This window comes from Scyliorhinus torazame, chromosome 9 (assembly GCF_047496885.1).
Source record: "Scyliorhinus torazame isolate Kashiwa2021f chromosome 9, sScyTor2.1, whole genome shotgun sequence".
NCBI lineage: Eukaryota > Metazoa > Chordata > Chondrichthyes > Carcharhiniformes > Scyliorhinidae > Scyliorhinus > Scyliorhinus torazame.
Genome location: NC_092715.1, coordinates 157,754,895 through 157,767,557, shown reverse-complemented (window position 1 = coordinate 157,767,557; position 12,663 = coordinate 157,754,895). Strand labels below are relative to the sequence as shown.

Genomic DNA, 12,663 nt, shown 5'->3' with positions numbered 1-12,663 from the left:
TTGAGTAGGGCGCTAATCCTGAAAGTGGAGGGAATGGAATATTCGGCCATAGCCATCTCGGACCATGCCCCTCATTGGGTGGAGCTGGAGTTGGGAAGGAGAGGGACCAGCGCCCGCTGTGGCGCCTTGATGTGGGACTGTTGGCGGACGAGGGGGGGGTGCGGGGGTGTATTGAAAGATATTTGGAGGCCAAATACAACGGGGAGGTGCAGGTGGGGCAGTCTGGGAGGCGTTGAAGGCGGTGGTCAGGGGCGAGCTAATCTCCATTCGGGCCCATGGAGAAGAGAGAGGGGAGGGAGAGGGAGAGATTGGTGGGGGAGATTTTAAGGGTGGACAGGAGGTATGCAGAGGCCTCCGAGGAGGGGCTACTTGGGGAGCGACGGAACCTCCAGACGGAATTCAACCTGTTGACCACGGGGAAAGCAGAGGCACAGTGGAGGAAAGTGCAGGGGGCGGTTTATGAGTATGGGGTGAAGGCGAGTCGGATGCTGGCACACCAGCTTCGTAAGAGGGAGGCAGCGAGGGAGATTGGTGGAGTTAAGGATAGAGGGGGGGAATACGGTGCTGAGTGTGGTGAGAATAAACAAGGTATTTAGGGACTTCTATGGGGATCTGTACAGGTCTGAGCCCCCAGTGGGGGAGGAGGGGATGCGACGATGCCTAGGTTCCCGAGGGTGGAGGAGGAGGTGGCTGGTTTGGGGGTGCAGATTGGGCTGAAGGAGCTGGTTAAAGGATTGGGGAGCATGCAGGCGGGGAAGGCCCCGGGGCCGGATGGGTTCCCGGCTGAATTCTACAGGAAATACGTGGACCTGCTGGGCCCGTTGCTGGTGAGGACTTTCAATAAGGCGAGGGTTAAGGAGGGGACCTTGCCCCCGACAATGTCCAGGGCGCTGATTTCTTTGATCTTGAAGCGGGACAAGGATACGTTGCAATGTGGGTCGTATAGACCGATCTCGCTCCTCAATGTTGACGCTAGGTTGCTGGCTACGCGAATTGAGAACTGTGTCCCGGGGGTGATTCATGAGGACCAGACGGGATTTGTGAAGGGTAGGCAGCTAAATACAAATGTGCGGAGGCTCCTCAATGTGATTATGATGCACTCGGTGGAGGTGGAAGCGGAGGTAGTGGCAGCTATGGACGTGGAGAAGGCCTTCGACTGGGTGGAGTGGGAGTATCTTTGGGAAGTGTTGTGGAGGTTTGGGTTCGGGGAGGGGTTCATCGGTTGGGTCATGCTGCTATATAGAGCCCCAGTGGCGAGTGTGACTACGAACCGGCGGAGGTCGGAGTACTTTCGGCTGTACCGGGGGACGAGGCAGGGGTGCCCCTTATCCCCCTTGTTGTTTGCACTAGCAATTGAGCCACTGGCCATGGCACTGAGGGAGTCCAGGAAATGGAGGGGACTGGTCCGGGGGGGAGAGGAACACCGGGTGTTGTTGTATGCCGACGACCTGTTGTTGTATGTGGCGGACCCAGTGGAGGGGATGGTGGAGGTCATGCGGATCCTTAGGGAGTTTGGGGACTTTTCGGGGTATAAACTCAACGTAGGGAAGAGTGAGCTCTTTGTGGTGCATTCAGGGGACATGGGAAGGGGGATAGACAAGCTACTGCTGAAGAGGGCGGAAAGGAGCTTTCGGTGCCTAGGGATCCAAGTAGCTAGGGGTTGGGGGGCCCTGCACAAGCTCAATTTGACGCAGATGGAGGAGGATCTTAAAAGATGGGATATGCTGCCACTCTCACTAGCGGGTAGGGTGCAGTCGGTCAAAATGACGGCCCTCCCGAGGTTTCTCTTTGTGTTCCAGTGCCTTCCCATTATGATCCCCAAGGCCTTTTTCAAATAGGTAAGCAGGAGCATCATGGGATTTGTGTGGGCGAATAAGACCCCGAGGGTGAAGAGTGTTTCTGGAGCGTAGCAGGGACAGGGGGGCTGGCACTGCCGAATTTGTGTGGCTATTATTGGGCAGCCAATGTGGCGATGATCCGTAAGTGGGTAATGGAGGGAGAGGGGGCGGCGTGGAAGAGGCTAGAGATGGCGTCCTGTGTGGGCATGAGCCTGAGGGCGCTGGTGAAGGCACTGCTGCCGCTCTCGCCGACAAGGTACACCACGAGTCCGGTGGTGGCGGCGACGCTGAAGATCTGGGGGCAGTGGAGGCGACACGGGCGAGGTGGGAACCTCGGTTTGGTCCCCGATTCGGGAGAATCATCGGTTCGTCCCGGGAAGGATGGATGGGGGGTTTCGGAGCTGGCATCGGGCAGGGATTAGAAGAATGGGGGACCTGTTCATCGATGGGACGTTTGCGAGCCTAGGGGCGCTGGAGGAGAGGTCTGGGCTACCCCTGGGAAACGCTTTCAGGTACATGCAAGTGAGGGCGTTTGTGAGGTGGCAGGTGAGGGAATTCCCGCTGCTTCCGGCATGTGGGATTCAGGACAGGGTGATTTTGGGGGTGTGTGTTGGAGAAGGCAAGGTTTCGGCGATTTACCAGGAGCTGAAGGAAGAGGAGGAGGCCTCGGTGGAGGAGTTAAAAGGCAAGTGGGAGGAGGAGCTTGGGGAGGAGATAGATGAGGGTCTGTGGGCTGATGCCCTGAGTAGAGTTAATTCTTCCTCCTCTTGCGCCAGGCTCAGCCTAATACAGTTCAAATTTACTCACAGAACGCATATGACAGGGGCGAGGTTGAGTAGGTTCTTTGGGGTGGAGGACAGATGTGGGAGGTGCTCGGGGAGCCCGGCAAATCACGTCCATATGTTCTGGTCGTGCCCGGCGCTGGATGGGTTTTGGAGGGGTTTTGCGAGGACTATATCCAAGGTGGTGAACGCCTGGGTCAAGCCGAGCTTGGATTAGCATTATTTGGGGTATCGGACGAGCCGGGAGTGCAGGAGGCGAAAGAGGCCGGTATTTTGGCCTTTGCGTCCCTGGTAGCCCAGCGGAGTATTTTGCTGCTATGGAAATATGCGAAGCCCCCTAGTTTGGAGCTTTGATCAATGACATGGCAGGGTTCAGCAAGCTGGAGAGGATAAAGTTTGCCTTGCGAGGGTCTGTGCAAGGGTTCCTCGGGCGGTGGCAACCGTCCTTCGACTATCTCGCGGAGCGTTAGGGTGTGGGGGGAGGGGGGGGGGTTTCTTTTGGGGTTGGCGTTTGGGTGAAGGTGGGGGGGGGGGGGGGGGGGGTTTCCCGATTTGTGTTTTTAAATGTTATGTGGGGGAAATCCAATGTATAATTTCTGATTGTTGTGTTCTTCTTTCTTTTTGTTGGGTGTGGGGTTTTGTTGAAAATTTGTTGAAAAATTTGAATAAATATATATTTTTAAAAAACCATCGCCCCATGATATTCAATGGCATTACCCTTGCTTAATCCCCCACTATTGACATCCTGGGGGGGTTACCATTGACCAGAAACCAACTGGGCCAACCATATACATACCGTGGCTACAAGAACAGGTCAGAGACTAGGATTTCTGCAGTTAAAAACTCACCTCTTGGCTTCACCTCCTGTCCACCATATACAAGTCACTAGTCTGGAATGTGAAGGAATACTCTTCACTTGCCTGGATGAGTGCAGCTGCAAAAACACTCCATAAGCTTGTGACCATGACAATTCCAGCCCATTTGCTTGCCACCCCAACCTCTACCGCGAACATTCACTCCATCCACCACCGATATACAGTGACAACTGTGTGTACCATCTACAAGATGCCCTGCAGAAACTTACAAAGGCTGCTTTGACAGCACCTTCCGAACCCACGACTTCTACCACCTAGAAGGACAGCAGATACATGGGAACACCATCACCTGGAAGTTTCACTCCACACAGCATCCTGACTTGGAACTATATCATCGTTCTTTCCCTATCGCTGGGTCAAAATCCTGCAATATTCTTCCTAACAGCACCATGGGTGTACCTGTACAATATGGACTGCAGTGGTTCAAGAAGGCCACTCACCACCATCTTTTCAAAGGCAACTGGGGATGTGCAACAAATGTTGCCTTAGCCAGTGATGCCCACATATAAAATTAAATTATTTAAGCTGTTGTGGTTTTAACATGTTCGGCTTTATATTGACTTTATAATCGCTTTTTAAAAAGTTTTTGAAGCCCAATCGACACCTAACTTACTCCTTACTCCTTTTTCTCTCTCCACCTTTTTTTCCACATTGTCAATGGACCAATGTATTGTTCATACATTAGCCTATAATTGTCCACCGGTTATTTGATTGTGCTCTGCACGGCTGAACTTGATCCTGTTCTGATCTGATGTTGATTTCTGCATATTTCTGCAGCAGTCACTGGATATCTGCTAAGAGCAGAATCCCCTTTTTGTAATCTCCCCTATCTACATTGTCCTGGGAAGGGGACAGGGTGTAGTACCGTACCATTACTACCTCCAAGCTTTGTTTGAATGATAAACACGTTTGTGTATGTTTAACTTGCCATTGAGCTAAGAATCTATAGGTCTTTGCTGTCTAGTACTGAAGGTGTAGGTACCACAGTTGCCGAGTAGGTTGCTATTTGAAGACATTTATATGCTTCCATGCATACAACCCTAAACTATTTGGTGGGCCAAATAGCATTTCCCATCCAAGGGTTAATTGTGGATGATTGCATCAACACCATGGTATTGACAGTAACTAGCTGAGGGGTGTTACTTTTTCCCCTAAATTAAGCCTCTCCACTTGACTGTACATTCCATTACTTTTCCTGCCCACACTGTTGCAGTGGTAGTGTAGCTTTTATTATTGAATCAAAGCTTGATCTGTCTCAGTGTTCCTTTGGCATTTTCTCCTCCTTTTAACCATTTTGCATCGTTTCATCTCTTTGCCTCTCATTAAAATCCTCATCTTCTACCACTAAACAATGATCTAAAAATGTTCTCCAAGATATCCTCACTGCTTCCTTTCCTCAATTTCTGCGTTGAATTACCTATTGGTGATCTCAATCTCAATTCCTCATGCTCTCTCTCTTCAGAATCCACTTCCCTCTAACCTCCTGTAATCTCTCTGTCCAAATAAACTCCCCACCTGATATGTACAGCAACCTCCTTGACCTGTCCATCTCCTTGGCCTTCTCCTCCCATTGTGTCAATCACAGATAAGGCCATCTTTGCAATATTGCTCTCCACTCGCACCCCCCCCCCCCATCTCCCTTTCAATTCTACTTGCTTCTGGGAAAATAAATTCTCCTCTAACAAGTGTTTTCAAAATCTCAACCATGTAGCCTTTGGCCCTCCATTCACAACATTTCTGCAGCTACCAATCTGCTTAATCACAGGCTAACTTCAAGCTTTGATGTTCTTCACCTGACTGAAACTATGGCTCTTTTGTGCTGTCACCAGACATCTCTCAGCACTTTCTAGCCAATGAAATAAATGTTCTTTGAAGTACAGTCGCTCTTGTAATATAGGAAACGCAGCAACCAATAAGTGATCATGACTAGACAATTTGTTTTTGTGATGTTGATTCAGAGATAAATATGGGCAGGATACTGGGGGATCTTCAGAATAGTGTCTTGGTTTTTTTTTTAAACATTTGCCTTGGAGGGCAGACATGGCCTCATCCAAAAAATGGCAGCTCGATCAATACTGCACTGATATGGCAGCCTTGTTTTTGTGCTCCAAGAGGCAAAAAGGTTATCAACCGAGCCACAGCTAATACAGCAATAAAGTGTATTTATATAATACCTTCAATAACATATTCCAAGACGTTTCACAGGGATATTCTAAAGTAAAATAGGCTACTGAGCTATGTATGCAAATATTAGGGCAAGCAATCAAAAGATTCGTCATTGAGGTAGGTTTTAAGGAGGGTATTCCTGAACTTGGGGATCAGGCACATGAAGGCATGGCCACCAGTGGTGAACAATTATTATTGGAGCATTATTTAAACCGTGGTAGATTGGAAAACGTTGATGTGTAAAGGGATCTGGGTGTCCTTGTACACCAGTCACTGAAAACAAGCATGCAGGTGCAGCAAGCAATTAGGAAGGCAAATGGCGTGCCGGCCTTCATTGCAAAACACGGAGCAAGATAGCAGCAAACTTGGAGTATTTTTTGTTTTGAAAATATTTTTAACAGTAACAACACCAACACAAGTATTATAAGTTGCCACCGCATTAGGATGGTCCACCTTCCCAGTTTGACATGTGGAAGGGGGGATCCGTTTGCCCTCCTGCGAATGGCCTTCCTCCCCATTTATCCTCTGCTGTGCACAAGCTCCCTTTCATTCCAGCAGTACTTCCGATTGTGAACAGGTCTGCAAAGAGGTTTGTGAACTTCTTCCACGTGTCATGGAATCTATCCTTGGACCCTCTATCGAGAATGTTACCTATAGTTCCAGGAACTCGGCTAGGCCTGAGAACCACTCTGAGGCCTAGTGTGGCATTGCCGACTTTGTAGAAGTCTCCGCCTGGCAACCAGTGGAGTACAGCCCAGGTAGTCTGCCCCCCTTCCTTGTGCAGGAGCTCCAGATGCTCTGACAATCTGAATACTGCCACAGTCAGGCTCCACCTTGACCCCACAACCCTTGACATGGCCTCGAAAAAGGCCTTCCAGAACTCCCTGGGGCAGGACCAGAGCATGCGGGTGTGATTGGAGAGGTTCCATTTGTGGAGCCTCGTCCAGTTGTGGGCCTCTTGTATTCATAGGTACCTGAACTTGGTTTGGGTCACTTCCAGCTTCGCTCCTCCCTCTCAGGGGGTTCACAGGGAAAATGTTGCTCTCTTCCAGGTTGAGTTTGTAACCAGAAAAGGTTTCCATGGTCCGTGGTGTCTTCATTAACTGGACCTATAGCCTCCGCTCCATATTGTCCATTGCTTCCCTTATGATGGCCGCTTTGGCCTCCACTGCAACCTCGACGGTTGCCAGCAGGTCTTTTTTAATCTCCTTCCTATTACTCTGGAACTAGGAGGTGATGAAGCACATCAATTTGCCCATCCGCCCCATGGTCTGCGCTCCGAGCTCTGTGGTCGACCCTCCGCAGTTCTGTGCCTCCACGTGTGGTTCCTTGCTTGGAGGCTGCGGTTTCCCTCCCCTTTAATTTACTGGCTTTTCAGTATGGCAGCTGATTCTTTCCCATCCTGCTTGGCTGTGCGGTCGATGGGGTGGTTTGTTGGTGTTAAAAAACTTTAGACAATGTTCTTGGATGAGAGCCATCTTTTGTGCGACTGCTCAACTCATGGCTATCACAGGAAGTCACAAACCTGGAGTATTGTGTATAGTTTTGGTCTCCAAGAAATGATATACTTGCCATAGAGGGAGTGCAGTGAAGATTCACAAGACTGATTCCTGGGATGACAAGATTGTCGTAAGAGGAGACTGTAGGTTGACGGGGCCTGTATTCATTAGAATTTGGAAGAATGAGCGGGGATCTCCTTGAAATATATAAAATTCTGACTAAGCTTGTCAGACTGGATGCAATAATGTTGTTTCCTCTGGCTGGAGGGGGTGCAGAACCAGGGGCCACAGTCTCGGGATACTGGGTAGGCCAGTTAGAACTGAGATGAGGAGAGACTTCATTTCTCAGTGTGGTGAACCTGTGAAATTTTCTACCACAGAAGGCAGCAGAGGCAAAATCAATTAATATATTTAAGAAGGAAATGGATTTCTAGACTAAGGTGGCATGGGGAGAGCATGGGAGTATGGTGTTGAGATGGAGGGCCAGCCTTGATCATGTTGAATAGTGGAGCAGGCTCGGAGGGCTGACTGGCCTACTATTTTCTGCATTTCTAATTAAAATTGAAGATGTTTAAGAGGCTGTAATTAGAGGAGTGCAGTTATCTTGGTTGGTTGTGGTGCTGTAAGAAATTAGAGCTAGGGAGGGGAGAAGCCATGGAGAAATTTGAGAATTAAAAAATGGAGGCATTGCTTAACAGCCAGTGCGAGCAGGGGTGATTGAGTGAGTCGAATTTCTTATGACATGAGAAGCATATGACCTAAGGTTTAGGGAAGGTAGAATGTGCCTGGCCAGCAAGGAGTGCTTTACAGCAGTCAAGAGCTAGCAAAAGCATGGATGCGTTTCTGAGAAGCAAATAAGCTGAGGCAAGGGCAGAGGTGGCCACGTTATAGAGGTGGAACAAGTTTGTCTTGGTGGTGACGAAGAGATATAGTTTGAAGTTATCTTGGGGTGAATTATGACGCCAAGTTGTAAACTGCCTAGTTCAAACTCCACTACCAGCAGGAGGGGTTGTCTTTCGGTGTCTAGTGAGTCTGTGGTGAGGACTGAAAACAATAGTTTCAGTTCTCCCAATATTTGGTTGGAGGAAATTTTCAGTTCATCTAGTACTGGAGGTTGAACAGGCAGTCTGACAATTTGGAGACAATGGAGGGGTTGAGTGAGGTGGTGCTGTGAGAGAACTGGGTGTGATTGGTGTACATGCGGCAACTGGTGGTATTTTCAGGATGTGTTACCGAGGGTCAACCTGTAGATGAGAAATAGGGTGGAACCAAGGATATATCCTTGGCAGATGCTAGAGGTAACTGCCAGAGCGGAAAAGGAAGCCATTACAAATGGTTCTCTGATTATGATTAGAGATGATGTGGAGATGCCGGCGTTGGACTGGGGTGAGCACAGTACGAAGTCTTACAACACCAGGTTAAAGTCCAACAGGTTTGTTTCGATGTCACTAGCTTTCGGAGCGCTGCTCCTTCCTCAGGTGAATGAAGAGGTATGTTCCAGAAACACATATATAGACAAATTCAAAGATGACAAACAATGCTAGGAATGCGACCATTAGCAGGTGATTAAATCTTTACAGATCCAGAGATGGGGTAACCCCAGGTTAAAGAGGTGTGAATTGTCTCAAGCCAGGACAGTTGGTAGGATTTCGCAGGTCAGATGGTGGGGGATGAATGTAATGCGACATGAATCCCAGGCCCCGGTTGAGGCCGCACTCGTGTGCGGAACTTGGCTATAAGTTTCTGCTCGGCGATTCTGCGTTGTCGCGGGTCCTGAAGGCCGCCTTGGAGAACGCTTACCCGGAGATCAGAGGCTGAATGCCCTTGACTGCTGAAGTGTTCCCCGACTGGAAGGGAACATTCCTGCCTGGTGATTGTTGCGCGATGTCCGTTCATTCGTTGTCGCAGCGTCTGCATGGTCTCGCCAATGTACCACGCTTCGGGACATCCTTTCCTGCAGCGTTTGAGGTAGACAACGTTGGCCGAGTCGCACGAGTATGTACCGCGTACCTGGTGGGTGGTGTTCTCACGTGTAATAGTGGTATCCATGTTGATGATCTGGCACGTCTTGCAGAGATTGCCATGACAGGGTTGTGTGGTGTCGTGGTCACTGTTCTGAAGACTGGGTAGTTTGCTGCAAACAATGGTTCGTTTGAGGTTGCGCGGTTGTTTGAAGGCAAGTAGTGGGGGTGTGGGGATGACCTTGGCAAGATGTTCATCGTCATCAATGACGTGTTGAAGGCTGTGAAGAAGATGACGTAATTTCTCCGCTCCGGGGAAGTACTGGACGACGAAGGGTATTCTGTCGGTTGTGTCCCATGTTTGTCTTCTGAGGAGGTCGGTCCGGTTTTTCGCTGTGGCGCGTTGGAACTGTCGATCGATGAGTCGAGTGCCATATCCCGTTCGTACGAGGGCATCTTTCAACGTCTGTAGATGTCTGTTACGCTCCTCCTCGTCTGAGCAGATCCTGTGTATACGGAGCGCTTGTCCATAGGGGATGGCTTCTTTAATGTGTTTAGGGTGGAAGCTGGAGAAGTGGAGCATCATGAGGTTATCCGTGGGTTTGCGGTAAAGCGAAGTGCTGAGGTGACCGTCCTTGATGGAGACGAGTGTGTCCAAGAATGCAATTGATTTTGGAGAGTAGTCCATGGTGAGTCTGATGGTTGGATGGAACTTAATGTCATCGTGTAGTCGTTTCAGTGATTCTTCGCCGTGGGTCCAAAGGAAAAAAATGTCATCAATGTATCTGGTGTATAACGTCGGTTGAAGGTCCTGTGCGGTGAGTAGGTCCTGTTCAAACTTGTGCATGAAGATGTTGGCGTATTGGGTGCGAATTTGGTCCCCATGGCTGTTCCGTGCATCTGGATGAAGAACTTGTTGTCGAAGGTGAAGACGTTGTGATCCAGAATGAAGCGGATGAGTTGTAGAATTGCGTCTGGAGATTGGCAGTTGTCGGTGTTGAGTACTGAGGCTGTTGCAGCAATGCCGTCGTCATGGGGGATGCTGGTGTAGAGTGCCGAGACGTCCATAGTGACGAGGAATGTTCCTGGTTCAACTGGTCCATGGGTGCTGAGTTTCTGTAGGAAGTCCGTCGTGTCGCGACAGAAGCTGGGTGTACCTTGTACGATAAGACTTCGTACTATGATTAGATAAGAATGGAAGTGGGTGCAATCCCATCCAGCTGGATGAGGAGGGTGAGGTGTGGCAGATGATGGTGTGATCAATGTCACAAAGGCTATAAAGGTGAGAAGGACCAGGAGGGATTGTTTAACTTTCTCACAGACACGTAGAATGTCATTTGTGAGTTTGACACAAGCGATTTTGATCCTGTCAGGGGCAGAAATCTGTTTGGGGGGGGGATTCAAGCTTTGATAAGTTGACCACATCCTCCAACACCTCTCCAATATCATCCAACTGGGTGAGACTGCACACCTTTCGTTCCATTCTTTAAAAAAAATGTTTTTATTGAGTTTTGTGGTATGCAAAATGAGGATAAGAGTGGACAAAGATTATGAGCTGAGGATAAAGAAAAATAGGTGCACATTGGTCGGTTTCCATTATTTACATACATCGTCGTTCTTCTTGCATAATTTACAGTGGTGGTTCCGATTTCCTGTTTTTCGTTCCCTAGTAGTTTTTCAAATCTGGCTGTCCCTGTCTCTCTCTCTCTCTCTCTCTCTCTCTCTCTCTCTCTCTCTCTCTCTTTTTCCCCCCGCCCCCAATCATTTATGTTGCCTTCTTCTCTACCCTCTGTCGGTGTGATACTGCATCCCATGTTTGTTTTGGGGGCATGGTTGCGTTCCGTGTCTCCATTCGTTTCCTTGCTTGCTGTGTCGTAACTGCCCTCTCCTATTCTTTGACTTCTTAGCTGTTGGCTACGAACAGGTCTTGGAACAACCGAATGAATGGCTCCCATGTTTTGTTGAAGCCCTCCTCCGACCCTCGGATGGCAAATTTAATTTTCTCCATCTGGAGAAATTCGGCTAGGTCAGACAGCCAGTCAGCAGTCAGGTGCTGCTGACCACCAGCCGAGCAGGATCCTCCAGCGAGCGATTAGGAAGGCAAGGGAGTCAGCCCTCCTCTCCGTGAATAGATCTGGCTGTTCTGATGGCCCAAAGACTGCCACTCTTTGGAAAGGCACCACCTTCACCCCTCACCTTGGACATTGCCTCAAAGAAGGCTGTCCAAAACTCAGCAGGTCTGGGGCAAAACAAGAACATGTGGGCGTCGTTCGCTGGGTCTCCTTGGCACCGTTCGCATTTGCCCTCGCCTCTGGGAAGAACCTGCTCATTCGGGTTCTGGTTAAGTGTACCACTTTTAGCTGTATTAGGCTTAGCCTTGCGCATGTGGAGATGGAGTTGACCCTGTGCAGTGCTTTGCTCTAGAGTCCTCCCACTTCTTCCTAGTCCAGTTAGGTGCAGTCGCCCATATATGTTGCCCCAGTTCCCTTTCCCTAGGATGTCTCGCAGTGATTGTCGTGGTGGTCGTGGGTACATCCTTGTTTTTGATCTCCAGATATCTTAGTTCGCCGCCTCCCCCATCTACTGTCAGCTGGAATTTTTCTGCCAGTTCCTCGGGCCTTGTCAGTCTGTTGTCAGTGTAGATGACCCTAAGTGTCAGTGTCCCCCCTGTCCTCTCTCCACTTTTTGAAGATGACATCCATAGTCGCAGGCGTGAACCTGTGGTCGTTGCAGATGGCGGTCTTGTTGGTTAGCCCGAAATTCTGTCGCAGTTGATTCCATGACCGGAGTGTTGCTACTACCACTGGGCTTGTTCAATATTTTAATAAGTGAGGATGGGAGTGCCACTGTGGCTCGTGCTCGGAGAGAGGTCCCTCTGCAGGAGCCCTCCTCCATAAACGCCCACTAGGCTTCCGGCTCATTTATCCACTCCTTTACCCTCTCTGCGGTTGCAGCCCAGTGATAATATGGCAGGTTTGGGAAGGCTGCCCCCCCCCCCCCCCCCCCCCCCCCCCCCCCCCCCCCCCCCGCCCCCCGCCCCAGGACCTTGTTTTCTGCAGTACTCTGGGATCCTTGTGTTCTTCCCTCCCCACACAAACGCCATAATCAGTTTCTCTAGTGAGTTCAAAAAGGCGTTGAAATGAAATGAAATGAAAAAGATGTAGATCGGGATGGATCTAAACAGGAAGAGGAACCTGGGCAGTACGTTCATCTTGATCATCTGCACTCCCTGCCAGGGAGCATGGGAGTGTGTTCCAACTCTGCAGGTCCTTTTTTTACTTCCTCTGGCAGGCTGGTCAGGTTCCACTTGTGGATCCCTGTCCAGTCATAAGCGATTTGGATCCCCAGGTAGCGGAATTTGTGTTCGGCCTGTTTAAATGGCAACCCCTCCAGCTCTGCACCTCCTTTTGCGGGTTCACTGGTAAGATCTCGCTTTTGCTCAGGTTACGTTTGTAGCGCAAGAAGGCTCCAAACTCTTTCAAGGGTGCCATGATTCCATCCATACTGCTTCCAGGGTCCAAGATGTAGAGGAGCAGGTCATC

At 49.7% G+C, this 12,663-nt stretch overlaps 1 protein-coding gene across 2 annotated transcripts in view; it reads left to right on the top strand.

Annotated features, from left to right (window-relative positions):
* Positions 1-12,663, top strand: part of ubqln4 (ubiquilin 4) — a 77,270-nt gene that overhangs the window by 42,082 nt on the left and 22,525 nt on the right. The gene's annotated exons all lie outside the window — the stretch shown is intronic.